This window comes from Schistocerca gregaria, chromosome 2 (genome assembly GCF_023897955.1).
Source record: "Schistocerca gregaria isolate iqSchGreg1 chromosome 2, iqSchGreg1.2, whole genome shotgun sequence".
Classification (NCBI taxonomy): domain Eukaryota; kingdom Metazoa; phylum Arthropoda; class Insecta; order Orthoptera; family Acrididae; genus Schistocerca; species Schistocerca gregaria.
In genome coordinates this window covers 167,704,234-167,728,012 of record NC_064921.1, presented here as the reverse complement: position 1 = coordinate 167,728,012, position 23,779 = coordinate 167,704,234, and the positions used below count along the sequence as shown (strand labels likewise).

Sequence of the window (23,779 nt, the reverse complement as noted above, 5' to 3'; positions counted from 1 at the left end):
GTAAAAACTTTGAGGTTCGCCGATGACATTCTAATTCTGTCACAGACGGCAAAGGACTTGGAAGAGCAGTTGAACGGAATGGACAGTGTCTTGAAAGGAGGATATAAAATGAACATTAACAAAAGCAAAACGAGGATAATGGAATGTAGTCCAATTAAATCGGGTGATGCTGAGGGAATTAGATTAGGAAATGAGACACTTAAAGTAGTAAAGGAGTTTTGCTATTTGGGGAGCAAAATAACTGATGATGGTCGAAGTAGAGAGGATATAAAATGTAGACTGGCAATGGCAAGGAAAGCGTTTCTGAAGAAGAGAAATTTGTTAACATCGAATATAGATTTAAGTGTCAGGAAGTCATTTCTGAAAATATTTGTTTGGAGTGTAGCCATGTATGGAAGTGAAACATGGACGATAACTAGTTTGGACAAGAAGAGAATAGAAGCTTTCGAAATGTGGTGCTACAGAAGAATACTGAAGATAAGGTGGATAGATCACGTAACTAATGAGGAGGTATTGAATAGGATTGGGGAGAAGAGAAGTTTGTGGCACAACTTGACTAGAAGAAGGGATCGGTTGGTAGGACATGTTTTGAGGCATCAAGGGATCACAAATTTAGCATTGGAGGGCAGTGTGGAGGGTAAAAATCGTAGAGGGAGACCGAGAGATGAGTACACTAAGCAGATTCAGAAGGATGTAGGTTGCAGTAGGTACTGGGAGATGAAGAAGCTTGCACAGGATAGAGTAGCATGGAGAGCTGCATCAAACCAGTCTCAGGACTGAAGACCACAACAACAACAACATCTGTTGTTAGAATCTGTCAGTTCCTTCCTCCGTTCTCTGGTCACTTTGTAAAGAACACAATTACAAAAGACTGGAGATATCCATTACCATATGAATTTTACTTTAGATTTTGTACCTGTTAGTCCTTTAGTTAGGCTCGGTGCGTCTGGAGATTAAATAGTAACATTACAGCAATAAAAAGGAATTTAATTGATGATCGACTACTTATCTGCTTACAGTGTTTCAGTAGTCGATATTAAGCTGGGATGTAGGAATATACGACAATCGTCTACGTGACTGTTCCCTAGGTACCGCAGCAAGATCGAGAAAAACCCTAACGTGTAGTGCAGTAGAAAGACTTGTTCACATGCGTACGTAATTGAACTCAGGAAGCTTCTGGAGTATTACAAGCGGCTACTTGCACAAAAGAAATGAAAAATGTTTCCAGTAGACGGAGACGAATCTCCGTGTTATAGCAACGGTTAGTTGTATCCTGCAGTTATAAACGTCTCAGAAGTGTCAGCTAGGATACAGGTCCGCATAACATATTAAGAGGTGGTACACTGACTACATCTACATCTATACTCTGTAAATCAGTGTTAAGCGAATGACTGATGGCTCTTCCCACTGTAACACGTGTTCGGGTATCTTCCCGTTCCATTCACGTACGGAGCATGGGAAGAATGGATGCTTAAAGCCTCTGGTAGCCTAATCCTGCCTTCGCGATCCACGTGGAGGCGCGGCTATGGGGTTGTTCTACATTCCTACGCTTAAAGCTGGTTCTTGAAACATTACACGCAGACTTTCTCGGGATATTTGGTGTCTACGTTCAACTACCTCCCAGATCCGTTTCGTCAATATCTCCGTGACTCTCTCTCTTAGATCAAACGAACCTGTGGCCATCCGAGCTGCCCTTCTCTTTATATGTTTAATATCCCCTGTGGGTCCTATTTGGTAAGGGACTCACAACCCTGAGCAGTATTCTACGAAAGGCGGCTCGAGTGTTTTGTTCCGTTTTTAGGCATTACGCAGTATCCAACTACTGTGTTAAGATTTCTTACTGAATATAGAAACCTGGCAGAAGTTAGCTCATAAGTGATGTTGAAAGTGAGACGGTAGGCATGGCGTTTTAAATGTCTGAAGGAAAGAATTTAAGGGCTGTATTGTGAGACACAAGTACTACAGACTGGAAGTTATTTATTTACAGCCAAATCCATGTTCCGTTTGTTGACGTCAAGCAGAAACACTCACTGGCCGGTCACGTATTGGAAAGTAGCAACACAAGACAGCGATAACACAGTCTGCCGTCCTCCGGCTTGCTGCTTCGGTGTCATCCTATGCGGTCGAGGCGCCATCTACCTGCGGGCAGAGTTGCCGTGTCAACTGGAGCGGAAAGCGTAGTTTTCCGCTGCCAAAGGAAGGAGCTCAGCAGAGAGAGCCTAGCCGTGATAGTCTAGTGGTTAGGACATTGCGTTGTGGCCGCAAGAACCCAGGTTCGAATCCTGGTCACGGCAAAACGACACTCTGCTTTTATATTGCGTTTCCTTACGTGCCTAATATTTTGATCTCTTCCCATGCTCGTACAATTTACTAAGATCACACAACTGTGTTTCGGTTCAGATTTCACAAAACTGCGTCCAAGACGACTTTCTTTTATATTCTGTGTTATTACTGTGGTCTTTGATCCGAAGCCGGATTTGATGCAACTCTTCACGCTAGTCTATACAGTGCTAGCCTTTTTATCTCTGCGTAACTACTGCAGCTTGCATCCATTTGAACCAGCTTACTACAGCGAAGCCATAATCTCCTTCTACAATTTTTACTCCTCACACTTGTCTTAACTACCCAACCTGACGATTTCTCCTTGCAACAGTGTGTGGCATATCAATGAGTTCCTTCTTTCAGTTTGGTTGGGCCTCCTTCCCGATTCGATAGAGTTCTTCGTTATCTCTCTGTCTAATCTATAGCATTATTCCATAGCATCACATTTCAGAAGCTTGTCTGAACAGTTTGTTGTCTATGTTTTACTGCCATGTAAACCTATACTCCAGAAAAATACCTTCATTACAAACTTCGTAACACTTACCATTACATTAGATGTTACAATATTCGTCTGTCACAGCAGTGCATTTCTTATTATTAGCAGCCTGTATCTTGAACTCTCTTTGCTTCGGTCAACGTCAGTTAATTTTCCTTCCAAATAGTGAAACTCACCTTCTACTTTCAGTATGTCATTTCCTTATATAATTCCATCAGCATCACCTGTCTTCATTTCACTCCACTCCACACCAGTGCGTTACACTGAAATGACAGAAGTCAAGAGATACCTCCTAATATCGAGTCCGAACTCCTTTTGTGCAGCAACTCGAGTGACATGGCCTCACAAAATCATTGGAAGCGCTTGCAGAGATATCGAGCCATGTTGCCTCTTAGCCGTATATGATCGCGAAAGTGTTGGCGGTGCAGGATTTTGTGCGCAATCTGACCTCTTGATTATGTCTCATTAAGGTTCGGTGTGTTTCATGTCGGACGATCGGAATGGCCAAATTATTCGCTCGAATTGACCAGAATGTTCTTGAGACCGATCGCGAACAACTGTGGCCCAGCGACATGGCGCATAGTTATCCATAAAAAATTCCATCGTTGTTTGAGAAGGTGAAGTCCATGAACGGCTGAAAGCGGTCTCCAAGTAGCCAAACGTAACCATTTTCAGTCAATGATCAATGTACGCACAGTCCACACCTTTATGGAGCAAGTTGCACAATGCCTTCTTGACAAGTCGGGACCATGGCTTCGTGGTGTCTGCGCCGCACTCGAGCAGTAACATCGTCTCTTACTAAGTGAAATCGGAACTCATCTGACCTGGCCAAGGTTTTCTGGTCGTCTATGGTCCAACCATACTGTCACGAGCCGAGGGGTGGCGCTACAGGCGACATGGTTGTGTTAGCACAGGTACTCACGTCGGTCGTCTGCTGCCATAGCCCATTAACGCGAAATTTTACGGCACTCTCCTAACAGATACGTTCGTCGTACGTCCCACACATTCCCTTCTGCCGATATTTCAAGCAGTTTTGCTTGACAGTTAGCACTGACAACTCTACGCAAACACAACTGCTCTCAATAGTTAACTGAAACCCGTCGGTGAATTAGATGCCCGTGGTGAGAGGTAATGCCAGAAATTTGGTATTCTCGGGAATCTCTTGGCACTGTGGATCTCGGAATACTGAATCCCCTAATGATTCCCTAAATGGAATGTCTCATGCATCTAGCTGCAATTACCATTCCGCGTTAAAAGTCTGTTAACTCCCGTCGTGTAGCCATAATATACCAGTACAAACGTCAGCTCCACTTATGTGCTGCCCTTTTATACTTTGTCTACCCGATTTTATGGTCACCTGTCCACTGATCACCCAGAAAACATTATGACCACCTACCAACTAGACTGTATGTTCACCTTTGGAACTGATAACAGCTGCAACGCGTCGACGCATGCCTTGGAAGGCCGCTGAAGGGAGTTGGTATCACATCTGCACACACAAGCCACCAAATTCCCGTAAATTCCTGGGAGGGTGTCGCTGAACTCTGGTGTCACATTCAATCACATCGCAGATGAATTCGATCGATTTCAGATCTGCTGAGTTGGGGGACCAGCACATCAACTGTAACTCGCCACTATGTTCCTCGAACCACCCCATCACCCTCTTGGTCTTCTGACATGGCTCATTATCTTGTTGAAAAATGCCACTGAAGTCGGGAATTATAAATGTCATGAAGAAGTGTATGTGGTCTGCAACCTGTGTCTGATACTGCTTGGCCGTCGTGGTACCCTGCAAGATTTCCACTGGACCCGTGGACGCCCAAGTGAATGTTCTCCAGAGCATAATGGAACCGTCGCCAGCTTGTCTCCGTCCCGCAATATAGGTGTCAAGGAGCTGCTGCTCTGGAAGCCGACGGATTCGCGCCCTGCCTTCGGTGTGATGAAGAAGGTATCGAGAATCAAGACCATGCAACGCTCTGCCACTGTGACAACGTCGCGTGTCCATTTCAGTCGTTGTTGCTGATGTCGTGGTGTTAACATTGGCTGCAGAACCCATCGTTAGTAGCGTTCGGTGCACTGTGTGGTCAGACACACTTGTACTCTGCCCAGTATTAAAGTCTGATCTTAGTTCCGTCACAGTTTGCCGCCTTTCCTGTTTCACCAGTCCGTCCAGCTTACGACATCCGATGGCTGTAAAGAGAGGTAGCCGCACAACACCACGACGTCTGTACGTGGTTTCATCTTGGATCCTTCACGTACTGAGAACTCTCACCAGAGCACTTCTTGAGGATCTGACAAGTCATGCTGTTTCCGATATGCTCGTGCCGAGCCTCCGGGCCGTCTCTATTTGCCCTCGATAAAACTTGGATAGATGGCACGCCTTCGCCGTTTTACACACAGACAAAATGTTCAAATGTGTGTGAATACCAAAGGGACCAAACTGATGAGGTACACACTGCTTAAACTAAGTTAAGCTTAGAAAAACACACACACACACACACACACACACACACACACACACACACACACACACACACACACACCTATGCCCGAGGGAGGACGCGAATCTCCGGCGGGAGGAGCCGCGCAGATAATATTTTGGCTGATTAGAGTATATGTGTATATCGCCAACCCATGACTTTTGTCACCTCAGTGTACATTTGCTGATATCCATATTGTACTACCTGTTCTTTTCAACGGATCTTCAAAGTCCTTTGACACCTGTGATACATTTACAACGTCATGAGCAAACTTAAGAAATTTAATTTCTTCTCTATTAGTTTTAATCCATTTTTTTTTTCAAATTTCTCTTTGATATCCTTCACTGCCTCGTCTTAAAGCCTCCTTTTTTTTTGTTCTTCTGCTTTTATGACTGCAGTTTGATGTCTGTAAAGTTTGTGGATAGCCCTATGTTCCATGCTTTTTACCCCTGATAACTTCGCAGTTTCAAAGAGTATATTCTAGCAAATATTGTCAACAGCTTTTTCGAAATCTACAAACACTGTAATTGTGATTTGGGAGAAATGTAATTGTACTGAAAAAGAGTTACAGATCTGACCAATGAATTCGGAAACACACACCGTTAACAGTCGACACGCCGCATTCAATTGATTCCTTGCTACGTTCACAGAAATATCCACAAAGACAAAGCATCCTAACATCAATCTATTTAGCTTGTTTTTAGCTGAAAGGCCGTGTTCTAAGGCACGTGTTGTGGGAACACGTGTATTGTCAGCAGACTAATGAAAAGGCACTAGAGAAGCACGTGTAACCACCAAAACCCTTGCCAAAGCGCATGTTTAGTTTAGCTCGCAGACTGTGTGAATTAATTTAGAAAACCATGACTCCGCTTGCAACAAACAACTTCGAGGTCCCTTCATCACAACTCGCGTAAATACGGCTTTTCTTACCATCACTCTAAGACTGCAGAAAGGCTGCAGCGGTAGCTGAGGGTTAAAAGTTCAGTCCTAGCATCTATGATCAGATCTAGGACGAGATCTTGCCTATCTACAGCTCTAAGGTGAATTCTTCATTATCTGGAGTTCTAAGATGTAGTGTTGCTCTTGAGCAACCCTAAAATGAAGTACAGTCTGTTATCCAACTCCAAAGTCTTGCTGTTTCTCCCAGCATTGGATTCTGCAGCCGGCCACTACAGACCTTTCAAGTACCGATCAATGAAAAGTTAACAATAATAACAACCATTTCCGTTCTCCTCAAACACCAGTAATGCACGATTCTGTGCTACAGTGAGGCAGAAAGAAGCACATCTACCATGGGAGTTGTAACATTACAGGACATATTGGGACATATTGAAGTATTCGATACTGTAGACTTTTAGGGGATGTCGATACAGATATGCAAAATGTAAAGGGAAACTTTGGTGATGTTTAAATATTGTACTGTGTCAATATTAGGACATTTTGCACAGAAAGAACAAAAATAGAATTAATGTAAATATATATTAGTGTTAGTAACCTATTTTCATCCAATTTTGTAATCATATTTCATTTTGTAAAAGAAAGACTCACTGTTTGCTGTAGCTCTGATTAATTGTATAAATTATCAGTTTTGAGCTAAATTATTTCGTATAATATGGACAAGATACTTTTAAAAACTCACCAGCTAAAGAGAAAGTCTCTAAATGAACGTTTAATGCACACTTCTGGAACTTTCTATGGAGAAATTCTATATTATGATCGCAAAAATACGAAAACTTGTTAAAACTGTTTCATAACCTAATTTCGAAAGACGATTTTGTATCAAGAAATATTGCTAGAAAGATTTATTTACGTTTTGAAACACGATTTAAATCATTTTACATATAAATAGTTGTTCTAAATCACTCAAGAAATATCCAGAATCAAATGTCAAGATATTTCTGGAAACATCGGTACAAATCTGGTGAAGGTTATCCAGAAGCTGGTAGAAAAATGTTATAAAATCTATTTGGAAATTATGCTTGTAAGAATTTATATGTACTCATCCTTTTACTTACTTTAATCTGTACTAAAATTCTGTAATGTCTAATTTAGTTTTAAGTCGTGAATTGCTATCGTATTGTAAACAAAACATTGTCAAGGACTCTCATTGTTTGGAAAGATATTAATACACCTAGGAGTTGTCAGTTCGGCAGTTCGGATATGCAGTGCGGTTAGCTCTGAGAGTCAGTTGTTGAGTCTGTGAAGTCTGTCAGTTCTGTTTGTAAATAAACGTCTGTAATGAAGAATTACTTGTTGTCGTCAATATGAACTCAAGACCTTTGCACGAAGCAGACACCTCCTAATGCAACGTTTTTATTTGGTGTTGAGGAGCTGAAATGTTATAATTTGGTGCAGAAAGTCCTGGGACGTTATAATTTGGTTGAGGAAGCTGGGATGTTATAATTTGGTGGAGGCGCCGTGATGTTATACAGTGCTTTCAAGTTTTAGTCAATGACAAGAGCTGGACGTATAAACTCTCGAGTCTTCCTCCCCGCTACGAAAACCCTGTTGGTGAACCAACCCAGCCCTGTCTTACAAAATTAAACAACGTTTTCTTTTGACCTCGACTAAGTGCAGCCGATTTTTCGTATCCTGAGTGAGTCATATTTCCCAGTCCGTATCTTTCTCTCAAGCATTCTTTCCTCGACCTCTCACAGTTTACATCCTGACAAAAGTCTCGTTCAGGGCTGTGCAAGGCTGTTATCTACCGTCGCGTACAGTGTTGTACAAGACAGGAAACGGTTAACGTTTTCAAAGTCCCAGAGCGATGTTGTCTCGCTTACATTACGGAGGTGTCGATACGAGGCGGCCGCGAAGAATAACACTTCACCACCGATCAGTGGGTCGGGGAAAAACACAACACGCGATCCAGATAGCGGATCTCAGCAGAAATGTAGTGGGGCGGAGCAGATGGACATGATCACGTTTCCTTCGTTATGCGATGAAAGAAACGCCATTAATAATGCAACACCGCGTGCCAAGAGCTTTTATGAACGAGTCCTACGCTATAATAATAAAAAAAAAGCTAGTTAAGCAAGCACCGCAGAGTAGGAACCGCCGATAGCTTTGTAAAAACGAGACCCATATGGTGATAAGTGACGCCGAGTAAACATTAGCCACTACTTTGCTCCATTAAACCCTCCGCATTTTAGCTCGTAAGGCAGTCGATCAGGCGAATCGATGTCATACATAATATCCGCATTCGATTCCCTGATTACGGTAAAGTGATATACGGCACAAGTCTGTTGTAGATTACCTGCACGGTACTGAACAACGACAGCCGCTACTGGGAGAAATGGCTACTTCACCATAATCACCAGTCGCAGAATCCAACACCATAATCTGCCGCTGTCGCAGATGTTAGACCAGGGGTCTTCCCTATCGTGCAGGCTCAGGATACCAGCGTTCCTGATAGTTTGGCGGACTGACCAGGGCCTTCCTGAATGGCAAGCCAAGATCGTCGTGCTACGTGGCTACACAGCAACCATCATTGCGGTTCAGTAGATAAAGGTGAATGGCGGTGAGGGAAAGGGAACAGAGCACCTCCCAAATCGGCGTTTATAACTCCACCACAGGCACAGCCTTCACTTACTGCCGCGGCATCGGCGTCCGACGAGCTTCAGAGCTACTGTGGGAGGTGAATTTCCATAGCAGCACCCTTTGAGGAACGGGTGTTCCGCGTCAGCTACCTTGAGCGGGCTTACAGGTCGATTACATCGCGACTTCTCCGCTGGCATCGAGAGCCGACTTAAACAGCGAGTCAAGACCCCGGCTGCACCTTGTGAAAATAAATAACTAATAATGAACCTTCTTTCATCGCGCCTACCGGTGACAACAGGCCAGCGCCATTCTTTCGAGGAAAACTGGCGAGGAGAGAACTGGGAGAGTGCCTCCTGACAAAGAACCGTCTATACTTCTGCCCTTCCAACAGTCGCCTCTTGCACTGCACATTGGGCGCTATCTGGGACAATGCACGTGTGCCCAGAACACCTGCCTTAGGATATAGCCTTTCATCTAGAAGGAAGTAGGATGGAAGTAATAGGAAATATTAGAGCATTGTTCGTCTTTTATGAGAGCCTGGAAACTATTTTTGTGGTGAACTAGAAAGCGATGGAGGACATACTGACCGTAGTTCTCAGTCTGCAAGTCCACATTCTTGTCCAGCCAACTGAAAGAAATGTTTCGCGAGTTCACTTTCTGTTATTACTAAAAACATGCGCGTAGTAGCGGCCAGGTTGTGGCTTCACCCGAGGCAGCGCGTACTCCGGCCTTTGACTGACGTGGATCCTACGGTAGGTGGGTGCGAAGTGAAGTCAAGTCTTGCCTCTCAGGTCGTATTTACATACGGGCATGAATTCAAAACGTCGGATATCCCTTGCAGAAATATTGGACCATGCTGCCTCTATAACGGTCCATAATTGCGTAAGTGTTGCCAATGCACGATTTTCCGCGCCAACTGACCTCTCCATTACGTCGCATAAATGTTCGATGAGATTCACGTCGCGCAGTCTTAGTGGCTAAATCATTCGCTCGAAATGTCCAGAATGTTGTTCAAACCAATCGTGAGGCCCGGTGACATTGCTCATTGTAATCTATAAGAATTCTATCATTCTTTGGGAACATGAAATCCACGAATGGTTGAAAATGGTCTCCTTGTAGGGGAACATTTCCACATAACAAAAAATAGCAAATGTAACAAGTTATGCAGGCAAATGAACGAGTATCAGCACTTTATGCAAAGAGGGTGTCCCACGCTGAGTGCAAAGTCGTTTCAGAAAGGGCAGGGGTATAACAGTAAAGCTACAAGACCTAAACTTAATTTACTTATATGCGGCGTCAGGGACAATTGAAAGACAGAAATGAAGTTACTTTTATCGAAATGAGATTGCTGAAATGCTAATGAACGTTGGGGAAAACACAATAAAGAGTGGAGATTTTAATTGTGTGCTACTCTGTGAACACCAAACGCCTAACTCTATGTCACCTCGATAGATACATACTTTGGCGAATGATTTATGAATGAAAGATATCTAGCTCTATTTAAAACCGCAACTTACCGACTGCACATATGTTAGCAGTACGTCGGAAACTGGATTAGACAGAATCTATGTTAATAACGAACAATATCGGATGAACATAATCTGATAAGCAGCAAGGAGTCACCAAATCTCTTCTGCACTACTTATCTTCTAAGCTGTACAGCGAGCAAAGAACAGAAAAAAAGTTCTTGCTGTCTGTAGCTTTGAAAATCTTTCTACTAACTACTGTCTGAAAAACCTTATGCCGCATTTCTTCTTCGTATTGACCAACGTCGTGCTGAAGGCAGAATTCTGATTAAATGAATGGAATTAAGTGTAGACTGGAAAATGAATACAAAGCGCGTAATCGGTCGTATCTCTAGAGATTAATTTCATGAGTGGCTTGGGAATGAAAATAAATCGAAAAAAATTTAGTTAAACCTATGGTTCAGATTCAGTCCGCAGCCATTAAGACACGATATAAATTTAGACAACGTTTCCACAGGAGAACAGCGATCTGATCCTACAATTTGGTTAAAAAAACAGCCTAGACCACAATGATATTTATTTGTGACGACCGGTTCCGACTTTCACTTAAAGTCATCCTTAGAATATGACCCTTGCAAGAGCAAAAATGGTTCACATGGCTCTAACCACTATGAGACTCAAGGGCTGAGGTCATCAGTCCCCTAAACTTAGAACTACTTAAACCGAACTAACCTAAGGACATCACACACATCCATGCCCGAGGCAGGATTCGACCCTCGACGGTAGCAGCCGCGTGGTTCCGGACTGAGGCGCCTAGAACCACTCGGCCACCGCTGACGACTGCTAGAGCAGGTATAGTAACGCTGCAGAGAGTACTGAAACGTATGGGGTAACCCGAAAGTACGGAGATGATGTAACGTCTCCGCCTGTGACTGGCGCTGGCGGCTCTTCGGCTGTTCTCGTGACAGGACGATCGTAACTGCGACTGATGGCCGTAGAGCCGCAGGTTAAATAGCGTGCAGCTTCCGCTTCAAATACGGATTACATCAGCACCAGCCAGTGGCAACCACTTCACGAAAAGTGAAATGTCGATGTTACATGAAATTTGCAAAATAACTCTCTTAGGCCAGGTACGAATATGTGAGAAGTTAAACGATTACAAATGATCAGACAAGTAGTGATCTGTTTTTGAACAAAGCGAAGTTACAGAATACGCGAGGAAGCAGTATTACCTAGTGACAATGGTGTGAAAACATTATCCTTATCGATATTTTGCCGATGAACAAAAGAACTACAGAAAATATTTATAAGCACATGCAGACATCACGCGAAAATATGACAAGGGAGTAAATTACATTACAAGATGCACCCACTGAAAGTATATACATGTCGTAGTCTATTAGATAGACAGTGCACTGTGTTCGAAAATGACGCCATTGTGATGGCAACACAGAGAACAAGATGGCAGCCCTGAAATCGGAGAAGCGTGTACTCAAAGGGAGCACGCCGTTGTCATGGCAACGTAGAAGCCAATGTGGCAGCTCAGAATCCACAGAAGTACGTTTGGGGACGCCGACTGTAGTCACGATAGCGATCCAAGTCGGTATCCTCAATGACGGTTGTGTAGACGGCTCATAACACAGGTTCTTGGAAAAACTGAAAATCATCGTTACCACTTGACAGAGTGTGACTGAGAAATTGGCGTAATATAACGCAAAGATATAATGTAAATTTCATATTACTTCCCCAGTCACAGGAGCAAACGCTACATCATCTTTGTGTTTTCTGGTTACGCCATCGTTTTCCAGCTCTCTGTAACTCTACTATTCCTGCCCTTGCAGGACTCATATTCTAAAGGTGACTGGAAGTTGAAAAGGAAGCCGGTCATAATAAATAAATATCATTGCACTCTAGTCTGTTATTTTAACCCCGTTAAGACACGAAACATTTCAACTGTCTGGACGGGGACCACGTGGCATACAGGGCCACCGCATCAAAAGAGCTGAATGAAATAAAATTCTAGGCACATCAGAAAATCCTGCCTCACATTTAAATAAACGGGAGTGTGATGTAATCTGCATATCTATCGTATGGATGTTAATGAAAAACCGATACTCTCACACGGGCATCTAGCTCGTATGACTAACTAGCTATGTGATCGACGGAAGTAAATCTGAGTACAAATGAAAGTGTATACAAAGAACTGAAAATATTGCAAATCCATACTATGCCAAGCTTCAAAATGTGTGCTGCGAACCTCACCATGCTTCTTGTACCTGGTTGCTTGAGAAAGCCTATCAGAAAATGCGTTCGAAGGAAGCTACCACACCAGTCACCCGTAGCACAAACGTGGAAGCAGCAGCCAAGAACCAGAGCAGCACACGATAAGCTAGCCAGAAACAAAGAGCCGAAACCGCTTTGTTCCGGGTTCAACAAGGCCCACAGGCATAGCACTCGACTAGTCAAACCGAGTGACTTGCAACCATTGTTCGCACACTGAACTCGCGTGCGGGAGGACGACGGCTGAAACCTACGTCCTGCCATCCAGATTTAGGTTTTCCGTGATTTCCCGAAATGGCTCCAGGGAAATATCTGTACAGTTCCTCTGAAAGGGTACTGCCGATTACCTTCCCCATCCTTGACAACACCCGAGCTTTTGCTCCGTCTCTAATGACCTCCATGTCGAATGGACGTTAAACCCAGTCTTCCTTTTTCTTTCGACTAGCCAAAGGGTTTAACACCTTACGTAATCGATCAACTGGTACATATCACCTTTGCAATATTTCTTCTTTTCTTTTTTCGTTTGGGTCATTTAAGGACCAAGCGTCAACTTCAGTTCTTCTTTTTCTTCCTCCAGTATTCATTAATCTACCCATGTATTCTTTTTCTCCCCTCAGACCATTTTGACCCTGCCTTCTTCTCCTTCCTGCCTTGGAATCCTTGCATTTTTAGCACTATCTTCTTAAAAATCTCTCTTTCTGTTGTGTCTTTTTCACTTATGTTGTTTCTTTCCAAATCTTTCCTAACTTCTTCAATCCAGGCTGTTGTTGACAACTTGTAACAAAGATATTTAAAAATCTGTTTCGTTAATCTGCCGCAGTTCATTTTGTATAAATCTAAAAAAAATAGACGTCGCTTCTTCCATGACCTTTCAGTTAGGTTTTCCATGTTCTTCATTACTTCTTGATTTCCATACTACTGTATTTCTTAGCGGACCAAGTATTTTTCGAATGATTCCTCTTTCTAAGATTTTAGGTTTGTGTAATTTGTAATTCAGTACTAAACATTCACGTACATACAGACATTTTGTTTTTACGACTTTGTTGTAGTGCTGTATCTTCAATTTCAATACAGACCTTTTGTTGTAAATGTACCTGGTTATACGATATGCTCTCTCCATTTTACCCACACATGCGTCTACAGTGAATTTTTCTAAGCCATTTTCTTGAATAATTTTTCTCAAATATTTAAATCTATTAACCCTATTTATCTGTCCAATATCTTTCAAAACATGGTTTAAATGACGCTGAGCACTATGCGACTTAACATCTGAGGTCACCAGTCCCCTGTATTTTAGAACTACTTAAACCTAACTAACCTAAGGACATCACACACATCCATGCCCGAGGCAAGATTCGAACCTGCGACCGTAGCGGTCACGGGTTCCAGACTGAAGCGCCTAGAACGGCTCGTGCCACAACAGCCGGCTCCAATATTTTTACTAGGATTCATGGGACAGGTCATAAATTTTGTTTTTCCTCCAGAAATTCTTAAACATGCATTTTTGGCAATTTCTTCTAAGAGTTTGATTTGTATTTTTGGCATTCACAAAGAATGGCAAAATCATCCGCAAATGCTGGAAAGTGAATTTCAGTACTTTTTTTCTTCGTCCCCAGTGTTATAAGTAATAGCTTACGTTATTTCAGTTTTGGTTTCCATCGCTCACTACTTTTCACAGGACGCAGTTGAATAGGAGTGGAGACAGGCCTTCTCCTTGCCTTACATATGTTTTTATTTTGAATGCCTTATGTGTTTCACTCGAAAGTTTAACTTATGATCTGGTGTCTGTGAGAGCTTCGCAAATAAGATTTCCTAGTTTCGCGTTAATGCAAAATTCTCAGATCACTTTATCTAGTATTTCTCTATCAGTTGAACCAAAGGCCTTTTTAAAATCTATAAATATTACATGTATGTCCTTAGAGATTGTAAGTCTGTGGCGGATTATTAACTTTAGGACGAAAAGCTGTTCTGAGCAACATCTGACCTTCCTGAGTCGACTCTGATATTCTGCCAAATGGCTATCAAGTGTTGCTTCTACCATTGATGTGATAGCAAGAGGTGGTACTATTAATTCAGAAGCATATGTCAACACATTAACAACACTCAAGACGCGTTTCAGGCGACTTTGGATCTACAGGAGCCAGGAGATGTTCTGCTGCAACACGAAACGCTCGGTCCCACACAAATCTGAGGACTGCTGAACACATCGAAAACAGGGTTGGGCAGTGTTACTCCATCCACAGTACAGTCCTGATATAGCCCTCCTCGAACTTCCACTTATTTGGACTATTAAAGGATGACAATCGTGGAAGACATTTTGAGGACGATGAGGAGGTGATCCACACAGAGATGCACTGGCTTACCACCAGGATAAGGATTGCTACCGACAGGCAGACACACGGTGTGTGGATACAACACCATTCTTTCCTGTGTGTAATTCGCATCACGTTCAATAAAGAATAGTTAAAGAAAAAATGCGTATATTACTTTCTGGGGAATCCTCATATTTCAGTTACTAAACAACTATAAGATCGATTTCATCTACGATGGTCAGGATACGTGTCCCCTTTTTTTGTAATTGTGTAATAACTGATTTTCTTTTACGACATACTCTACGTTCTTCAAGATCACCTCATTACGGATCTTTAGAATATAAAGTATATCTAAACCAATACTGTTTTATCTCATCGATCACTGTAGATAACCAACACCGGACTTCATAATCATGAAGCACTTTTAAATTTGTGCACTACCCCTGAGTTGCGATCCACACACAAGAGTGCGGTCACCCGATTCCAAGATTTAGAAAAGCTCGTAGCAACTATTGCAACTGCTAAGACCTTCAGGCCTGAGATGCAATGTTATTCGCTTAAGACATAGACGTAGCTATTTTCCTTGGTCATTCCCTTTGTCCCTCTAATACCGCTAGTGTGATAACTGCAGTCTCTTAGTACGACTTCGAAAATTGCTAGTCCTCGCTCACTGCTGCCCTGACTTCGGCAGAATGTCGCTATTCCCTAAGCAAGCCTAGTAGAGTCGGAGCACAGTGCTCAGCAAGTATTATGAGTTCTACCGTGGAGCACACCATGTAAGGAAAACTGACTCGTCTGCTCCAGCATGCGGATGAAAGCGAGCGTGGTATTCCGAAACCTCGATCCTTCTTCAATTTTGCTGTTATAACATCTAAAGGCTAGTTCCAAATCAGAACGTTATTCTTGCGAAACACAGGCTGTATAGGCTCACAAATGATACGTTAGGCTGTATTCGCTGTACTTCCATAGAGACATCAATGTTGCAGCTATCAGATGTCAAACGTCCCTAATCATTTTTAATGAAGTTAGCTACAAACTATTTAAATTGTGAACCAAGTTTTCCTTACGACCGAAGGGCGGCCAAAAACTGAATCGGCGTTCTAGCAGGACCGAGTGACGTCAGCAACTCTACGGCCACTAACAGAAGAACGAGGTACATCCAGGCTGAATCCAACAGCCGTGATAGTCTAGTGGTTAGGACATTGCGTTGTGGCCGCAAGAACCCAGGTTCGAATCCTGGTCACGGCAAGAGGTTAATATTTTAATGAAGAATGGCGCACCTGCACTTAACTACTTCATTGATACATTACTTTTGTTAACACATAATTATTGGTTTTGTTCAAATCAGCTCCATGTCACTAGACTTCGATAACGCTTTTGACACCGTTTCTCCCAAGCGACTACTAATGAAAATGCGAGCAACTGGAATATCGTCTAAATTACGCACCAGGATTCGTGACTTTGTCAGGAAGATCGCAGCATGTTGTGACCAGTGAGAACAAAGCCAGTGAAATCGAAATTGTATCTGTCGTTCCACAAGGAACAGTGACAGGCTCTTTACTGTTCCTGAACTGCATAAATGAGTTTAGAGAAAATATCAGAATCTTTTTTAAAATTGTTGAAAAATGAGATTGACAGAAAGTGCAAAAAAAAGCACAGCTGTAATGGCTAGAGAAAACTCTCCATCCGAACGGGTCCCTCAACCGACAGGAGTCACTCGATGTGGATATGGAGGGGCATGCGGTCAGTACATAGCTCTATCGGCCGTTGTCAGCTTTTGCGATCAGAGCCGTTACTTCTCATTCAGGTAGCTTCTCAGTTGCTCTCACAAAGGCTGAGTAAACTCCAGTTGCCAAGAGCGCTCGACAGAGCCGAAGGATGGTCCATGTGAGTCCTAATCAAGCCCGACAGCGCTTAACTTCTGCGAACTGACCACAGCTGGTATAACCACTGAAACAAGGACGATGGTAATGGCGAGAGAGGAAATGCAAAATTATAGAAGTATGTATGACTACATGGATGATAAATACCACTTGCAGGAAAATAAAGAGACCTCTGCAGAAAAGGAAAGCAGCTGCATCTCTATCAAGAGCTCAAATGGCAAGCCAGTACTAAGCAAAGAAGGGGAAGGCTGAGAGATGAGGAAGATATAAACGGCTATGAAGAGAAAATAAATTTGAGAACGATACAATGAAAATAGTGTGGGAGAGATGGTACTATAAGAAGATTGTGACAGACCTTTGCAAGACCTTAGAGGAAAATAAAGTACCTGCGACAGACAATATTCCCTATGAAATGTTGAGCTCCTTGGGAGATAAATGAGATTGGCGAAATTAGCTCGGACTACAAGACGAATGTAATACTTGACATTACAAAGAAAGCATACGCTGATATTACTGAACTACCAGTTTAGAAACTCATAGTTGCAAAATACTAACACGAATTCTTTATAGAACAATGGATCAACTTATAGAAGCCTATTCTGGATGACATTAGTTTGTTTCCGGAGAAATGTACGAACACAAGTGGCACTGTTGATCGTATGAGTTACGTTTGGATATAAACTGAAAAAATGCAAACTTACATTTAACGAATTCGTAGATTCAAAGGAAGTTTTTGAAAGAGTTACTGCATCGCACTCTTCAGCATTCTGAAGGTAGCAGGAATAAAATACAGGAAATAACGATTATCAACAACTTGTGCAGAGAACAGACTGCAGTTAAAAGAATAGGAGGACATGCAAGTGAAGCATTAGTTGAGAATGGAGTGAGATAACGTTGTTGACTATCCTCAGTATTGTTCAGTGTTCAGTCTGTACTTTGAGCAAGTAGTAAAGGAAACCAAGAGATGTCTGGAAAGGGAATTAAATTTTAAGGGGAAGAAATAAAAACTTTGAGGTTTGCCGGTGACACAGTAATAAATGGTGATAGGGAACAATAGAGGATAGGATAAACTGCAGACTGACAATAGCAAGAATAGCAGTTCTAACAAGGAAAAGTTTGTTAATTTAAATGTAAGGAAGCCTTCTCTGAAGATATTTGTCTGGAGTGTAGCCTTGCACGGAAATGAGATGTAAATGAAAAACAATTCAGAAAGTAAGATGATGCGAGCTTTTTAACTGTGTTTCTAAAGGAGATAGAGCAGAGGCTAATGAAGAAGTGTTGAATCAAATCGAAAGGGGAGCGGGGGAAGAAAATTTGTGCTTCACTTTACCGAAAGAAGGGATCCTGAGGCATCAGTGTGATGGAGAGAAGTCTGCTGGATAAAAATTCTCATCGTTGTAAAATGATCAGATGTGTGTGAAATATGATGGGACTTAACTGCTAAGGTTATCAGTCCCTAAGCTTACACACTACTTAACCTAAATTATCCGACGGACAAACACACACATCCATGCCCGAGGGAGGACTCGAACCTCCGCCGGGACCAGCCGCACAGTCCACGACTGCAGCGCCCCAGACCGCTCGGCTAATCCCGCGCGGCTGTCATCGTTGTACAAAGATTGATTCTAGAATACAGGTTCAAGTGAATGTAGGGTAATATAGTCGTGCGCTGAAGATAAACGGAAAAGAAAGAAGCTACAGTGTCGCAAGATTAACGTTTCTTACATCTAAAGGTGTCTCGTCAGTGTTACTGCTTAAGAAATTCCAAAAACTATTGTATGGACAAGTTAATTAACAAAGGGAACTGATTAAGGCAATGTTCTCATTAAAATATCAATCTTCTGCCGTGACCATGATTTGAAAAGATGCAGATAACAGGTATTAGGTGGGCTTAGCGGATCCAGTATCTTCCATCCATAAGTAGGAGTGCTCTCTCTCTCTCGCTCTCTCTCTCTCTCTCTCTCTCTCTCTCTCTCTCTGATCCACACTGCTCAGTAGGTACTTATAGTCCATCTGCTGCAGTATATCGGTAATACTACCTACATAGCCTTCCATTCAGACCCTCCAAACGTCTTAATGGCTCCTATAGATAGAGTGTCCATTTACCGACAATCAGTTAATAATTGTTTAAAAAATGTTATTAACAATATCGTTTCCTCTTGCCTTTTCTCTAAAAGAGTTAATTATAACATCTGTCATATGAAAGAGTGTCAGGTCCGTTTGGCACATAGGAGGTCGTTTACACGTATAAGAAGTAGGCATGGACCGAAAATGAAAGCCCTAGGAATTATTTTTTCCCTTAGTTGGTATAATTTTCTCTCCTTCTAAACTATTTATCGCAGATTGTATTCCTTTCGTTACATGAGATTCAAATCAGTTGTGTATAATATGCATGATACGCTTGTGAAAAAAACTTAAACTATGTGGAATTACACAGAAAAATGCTTTAGATATATTGAAAAATTACCAGCTGGTGGTTCTTTTAATGTAATCCTCGTAATTTTTGGTGAGTAAACGTGTAAATGGCATTCTCTGTCGAGCAAATCGTCTGCAACGCAAATTGTAATTCACTAAATCGTAGTAAACCGCCGGCCCAAGGAACTTTCGCCACAAGAGGGGAAAAACAGCCATCGACTAATGTAAACTAAAACGTATGTAATCTAGATGTGAACAGCAGTCTAAAGATGAAACTGACGGTTTGAAACTGGTGACGGGTATATTTTTGAGAATAATCTGCGTTATTTACAGTGTGTGGTTGATGTTTCCTTCTTCGCAAGAATCAACTTGTATTTTGAATACAGCTACATTCTACAAACTCAGTTTTCGACAAAATAACAATGTGTGATTAACATTGTGGAGCACCGTGGCTGTGGATTCAGTAAGTACTACTTCGTTCCCACTTACATGTAACACTAGACTTAAATTGTATTTGTTTGACGAATATTTTAGAAAAAAGATAATAGGAAGGTAATTGGATGATAATTTACTAAAAGACGGAATAGTACTGTCTGGGACACACCACAGTGATTTGTGTTTTCAAATTGTCTGGGTAACATAATGAAGGTCACAATATTATTGATATTCGTTGACGCCGCGTAACAGTAGCTGCGATGAGTGTTCAGATAACTAGGCCTGAAGATGACGTATACTGTCTGGAACCGACTATAAAAAATAAATAAACTCTGACCAATACTGTTACGCAATTTGTATACGACTATTTAAATCTTTTGTGCGTCCTTCCCCATTGAGGGGTTTAACATAGCGTATTGTTATGTCAGGAACAATTCCTTGTGCTAATGTTGAATTATGTACACCACTAAGAAGATGACTTACTAAGTTAGAATGACTGGTATTATCAACGTATCTACATTAATAATTCGTGGCTTTTTTTTTACATATTCTTACATAGGTATAATAGTTTCTCTGTTGCTTCAGTGTTCCTTTTAGATCTATAAATATTTGTGAATCTACATTTTCAGTGTACCTTCTTGCTTCTTCAAGGAATGCACAAAATGGGATGTGCACAGAATTGACAGATATTCATGAAATGATCTGTGTTGAGGATCGGAAGAAACTCCTTCAGTTTGTAATAGGTGTTGAAAGCGGGATGGTAAGCCTGGGTCTGAAGGAGAGGAAGTTTATCCACAAATATTGAAAGAACCAAAAGCAACACTGAAGCAGCGATGAAATTATTATATCTATGTAAGAATACGCAAACAAACAAAAAGCCACGAAGTATTAATGTAGCTACGAGGATAATTCAAGTCATTCTAACTTACTAAGTCATCTCCTTAGTGGTGTATACAATTCAACACTAGCACCAACACAAAGACGTGAGATCTCAGTGTGCGTTCTCCGTCTTATTGCTCCCGCCTGTTGATCTGCGATCGAGCCGCCACCTACCTGCTGGCGGCGTTAGTTTTGCCAACTGGAGCGGAAAAGACCGTTTTATGCTTCCAGAGGAGCTTTCCCAGACGAGCGACGGTAGCCGTGATAGTCTAGTGGTTAGGACATTGCGTTGTGGCCGCAAGAACCCAGGTTCGAATCCTGGTCACGGCAATATAGTGCTCAATTTTGTATTTCTTTTTTACAGAGTTACTAATGTAGTACAAAGGTCTCTTCTAACTGTAACAACTGGAAATTGCTCATCAGGGCTACCAACATTAAACAGTTGCGATTCACAGTTGCTTGCTAAAGGCAGTAATTGAATAGGAGGAACCACCCAAATGCATTGTTTCCCTTTTCCGATACAGAACGAGCGATGATTAGCAATAGAACTATATTCAACAAAAATGGCATATTATGGATATTATTGGAGTATTGTGAATAGTTACAGATAACACAAACATAAAAAGAAATCTAATAAACTGCTAGAAAGATCTGTTCACCAAATGTATAAAAACTGCCGATGTACATGTATAAGATTTTGAATGTGTTTGTTTTTATCGAATAATACCTGACACATGAAAAATCATTTGGACGTGACACCGTACAAAACTTACGACACATCTAAAAAAATGTTCCTTCGCAGTGCGAATGTCATTGGATATAGAAGACATAAAAAATATCATATGTTTCTTCCATACGGTGCCTTACTTTGACGGATTTGGTAAAGACATGCAAGAATTACCGTGTCCAAACAAATTATTCGTGGTACCATTTAATGAATTCCTTGTAGTAGTCTCTTCAGATAACTGAATATACTAGTGCTGCTTCTCAGTAATTTATTCTTCAATTAAATATATCACATGAACTATGTCTTTCTTTGAAATCAACGCCTCAGTTCTCGGATACAATACCAAGAACAAGAGGAATCTATATTAAAATTTGGAATCACATACAGTGGTGTACATAATTCAGGAATAGATATTTCAGACAGCGTGCCAGTAACCATATAAACGTCAGTTATTGATAAAGTGCAAATTATAAGAATCCTAAGGAATATTTTGGCAGCCGTTTCCTTCTACATCAGTGACGAATTTCTTAGCAAAACGAAATGGTGTCAATACTTAAAGTTAAATCACATAACATGAATGTAGTGTAACAACCCATTTCGAAACAGCTTCAGTGGAGCAAATGGAAAAGTCTAACTAAGTGTGCCATTTTATTTTCTTATTTTTCTAGTCGCAGCATCAGTTTTGTGTATGATGTGGCCTAATGAGTGAATTTTATTTTATCTTTAGTATTTTTGCTGCCATAGCTTTCGAGGTTTTGCGTAATAACGCAGTGTACAGGGCGTATAAAAAATCCAGTTACTAAAATGTCAAAATTATTATGTTATCTGAGATATGTGCGTGAACAACAAACTGTTGAAAAGAGCAAATTCTCGAGTATTCTATGGTACTCTCTAGGTATCAGCAGCATGCACCCACTTCAGTTCTAGTAAAAATGGTGTCGGGACAACAGAGAGTGTTTTGTGATCTACGTTTTGCGCAGTACGGGTCAGTAATAACTGTTCAGTGTGACTTTCATGTTAGGTATGGTGTGGATCCTCCTACAGAACAGAGCATTAGACGATGTAATTAACAATTGCGACAAACAGGTTGACTGCGTAAAGGCAAATCGCCGGACCGTCCCCAAGTCTCTGACTCAGATATCTAACGCATACACCACAGTTTCACAAGCCGTCCGTTCGCCGTCAAGCTCGACAGTTCTACATGCCCCCCATGTTCGCCTGACGTGTGTTGCATCGACGTTCACACATGAAACCATACAAAATTCAGATACTGCGAGTTCTTTGTGAAGATGGCAAACAACAGCGTGTGGAGTTTTTGAATTTCGTCCTTGGCAAAATAGAGGATGACAATTCAGTTTCACGCTTAGTGTTTAATGACGAGGTAACATTCCATTTAAATGGAAAGATGAACCACCATAACGTAAAAATACGGGGTATGGAACAACATGAGGGGGCCTCTCCAAAATTTGTGCAGTTTCGCGGGAAAAGGTATATGACAAATTTTTCTTAACCGAGAACACTGTTACAGGAAGCACATATCTCGATATTCTTGAGAACGTCCTTTTCCCACAGCTGGAGACTGATTCGAACGACTTTATTTACACACAGGATGGGGTACCGCCACAATGGCATCTGGAAGTGCGAGAATTTTTTAATCAAAGGATTACTGAACGATGGATCGATCGCATTGGACCAGATGATTCAGCCTCAGTTTACTGGTCTGCAGGCTTACTGGACCTGGATGTTATTTCTTTTGGCGGTTTATAAAAGACTCTGTTTCTGTGCCTCTGTTACCAGAAACAATGAATGAACTGAGACATTGAAAGACAACGCCTGTGGAAGATAAAACTCAAGACATGTTTGTTGCACTGTGAGAATAATTTGATTACAGCACTGACATACGCCGTGCATTCAAGGGGGGCATACTGAAGACCTATTAAAATGTATGAAAAGAAAAACTTTTCGAGTTTCCCATTCACTAAAATATTAAATTTATTGTATATGTTTATTAGTTTCAGAGATATAGATGTGCCAAATCGGATGATTCTTTTTGATGCACGCTGTATTTTATTATATCCTGAAGTTCGTCTATTACCACTTTACTTCTTGGTATTCACGTACACGTACAGACGCCGATGTTGCTGATGCCTCTTCTGTTTCCGCAGTCGGCGACGTCACGCACGCACCTCCGCTGGAGACGATGTCCAAAGTGGCCAGTGGTATCAGAGCTGATGCCGGTGCTGCTGGTGATGTAGGCTGCGCTCCACTCGGCCTTAACGCTGACGCTTCGCAATCCGACGGGTGCTATACAGCCCGGGCACCGGAGAGCTACTGTTACACGCAGACGGATACACCAAGAGTATTTATACGTGTGTCACTATCACATCGACATCCGCACGGATGACACTAATTCACAGCACTACCGCTGCCACTACATGCTCACGCTAACCAAACTGGAGCGTTGGTGGACTCCGTTTTCCCCCACCGATACATAACATGGCCGAAGCTTACATTAGCCCACTACTGACACGGTGGTAATTTTGT

General features: G+C 41.9%; 3 non-coding genes across 3 annotated transcripts; all 3 read left to right on the top strand.

Annotated features, from left to right (window-relative positions):
- The first annotated feature begins 2,222 nt into the window (after positions 1-2,222).
- Positions 2,223-2,294, top strand: Trnah-gug (transfer RNA histidin (anticodon GUG)). The gene has a single exon. It is a non-coding gene; the product is annotated as a tRNA-His (tRNA).
- Positions 2,295-16,072: 13,778 nt separating this feature from the next.
- On the top strand, positions 16,073-16,144 carry Trnah-gug (transfer RNA histidin (anticodon GUG)). The gene has a single exon. It is a non-coding gene; the product is annotated as a tRNA-His (tRNA).
- A 4,622-nt stretch (positions 16,145-20,766) lies between these two features.
- Trnah-gug (transfer RNA histidin (anticodon GUG)) lies at positions 20,767-20,838 on the top strand. Its single transcript has one exon. It is a non-coding gene; the product is annotated as a tRNA-His (tRNA).
- The last annotated feature ends 2,941 nt before the right edge of the window (positions 20,839-23,779 follow it).